At 40.6% G+C, this 1,919-nt stretch overlaps 1 pseudogene; it reads left to right on the top strand.

The window, feature by feature from the left end:
- Positions 1-310: 310 nt before the first annotated feature.
- Positions 311-391, top strand: LOC145720836 (U4 spliceosomal RNA; annotated as a pseudogene).
- Positions 392-1,919: the final 1,528 nt, after the last annotated feature.

The following is a 1,919-nucleotide window of genomic DNA, read 5'->3' as shown; positions in this document are numbered from 1 at the left end:
CCTCATCATCTTTTTGAAGTCACATTGCCTCGAAACACCTGTATCCTAACCCAAATTGCTGATTTTGCAGCACCTTACCTGTGATTCCACTTCCTACTTCTTGGCATGTCTGTGGGTAGAGAGCGTCAGGTTGATACTGACTATTCAGGAGTTATCTCAGAAACATCTGGAAGTTTCTAAAATCAGGGCAAAGAAATTCTAGTTCCCTTATGTCCTCTCCCTAGAGCTGTCCTTCTGAGTTTAGTTTTTACCCAAAAGACTTTTCTCCAGGTGTCATTTCATTCAGAACCCTCACCATAGAATGGGCTAGTAGTTTGCGCAGTGGCCGTACCGTAGCCAATGAGGTTTATCTGAGGCGCAATTATTGCTACTTGAAAAATAATACAGTACAATCATCATAATGTTCATGCAGTAAGACTTTCAGCCCAATAGAAACTAGAAGCTTGCCCTGAAAAGCTCTTTAGAATCTAGCAGTTTCAACCTATTCACTTTACAAAGAAACATTATAGAGATAGAGAGATGAGAGAAAACGAGGTGAAGAATCCATACTCTTTTATACCATTAGAACAAGGCATTTGAGAAAACATCGGGAAATGAACAGAAAATTATAGATCCTCTGCTTTCTAGAAAGAAAACTCTATGAATCATACTATATCTCTAGCTCCTTTCCCATGTTAGAAACTTAAAAAAAAACTGTGTTATGAATAAATGGCAAACTTTAAATAAATCACCTAAATAGATACCTAATTGTGGAGATAAGCAGAATGGGCAGGTAAATGGACCTGGCCTGTGAGCTCTCTCTGCATTGCCTAGCAACAAGGTAGTGGAGATGGAGATTTCCACCTCTTCCAGGTCCTAAATTCCCTTAAGACCAGGGACATCTCTTGTCCCAGAAGGAAAGGTTATTTCCTAACTCAGCTTCCCACAAGTTTAGGACTCCCAAGGCCTCCAGGTTCTAGGCCTCTGGCATTTCCTAATAATCCCCTAAACAGCTAGAGCCTAAGCTTGGACAAGTTGGTAGCTGAGACCAAAATATTTATTGCCCCAGAGCAGGACTGCTCTCTCACTGAGGGTCCTCATCCAGAAAGAGACTTCACTCCTGTAGAAATGAAGAACAACAGGAAGTGGGATATCCCCTTGGACCACTATCCCTACTGAGTGTCTATCTCTGCTCTGGCCAAAGCATGCCTCTCTGAGGATGCCAAGACTAGAGAGTACACAACACCTGCAGAGTTATCTTTGAGTTTCATCCTGCTCACAGCTGGTCACCCAACCCCAATTCACAATACCAGAGACAATATAGAATCATAGTCATTTTCAGAACTGGAAGTTATTCCCATTTTACAAATGTGAGAACTGAAGTCCAAATAAATGAATGTCTGGTCATAAGTCACATGGTAGGTAATGACAGGGTTCAAAGTACCGCTCTGGCCTCCTGGGGTCAGAGCCCCTGCCTTGTCAAATTGGTTATATAGTCACTTAGGTTGAGGAAGTATGATTGAGGCATATTTTGGGGTCCATGGGGTGGAAGGGCCTTGACATAAGCTTTGAACTACAGTACCCTCCCATGAATCTTGGAAAGTCCAATGTCCTCCCAGGATTTCTGCAAATTCCTTATGGGCTTATATTCTCAGAAGAATCTTTGGCACCCATTTCTGCTGATTAGTTGAATTTAGAGAACTCAGACTTCAAATTTCCAGTGGTATCATAAGTTTGATTTGCTTGAACCAGGATTCAAATAAGGTCTACATATTGTGATTTGTGGATATATTTCTTAAGTCTTTTTTAACATATAAATTCTACTTCCATCTCTTGTTATGTATCCCTTTCAGTTTATCTATCAAATAAAACAGGTTGTTGGTCTTGTAAAGTTTTCCATGGTTTAGATTTTGCTGCTTGTGACCTTGTAGTATCAATAA

The sequence above is a fragment of the Leptonychotes weddellii genome, chromosome 3 (genome assembly GCF_054177405.1).
Source record: "Leptonychotes weddellii isolate Sample4059 chromosome 3, ASM5417740v2, whole genome shotgun sequence".
Classification (NCBI taxonomy): Eukaryota; Metazoa; Chordata; class Mammalia; order Carnivora; family Phocidae; genus Leptonychotes; species Leptonychotes weddellii.
The sequence above is the reverse complement of the archived record's forward strand: the minus strand, read 5'-3'. Positions and strand labels throughout refer to the sequence as shown.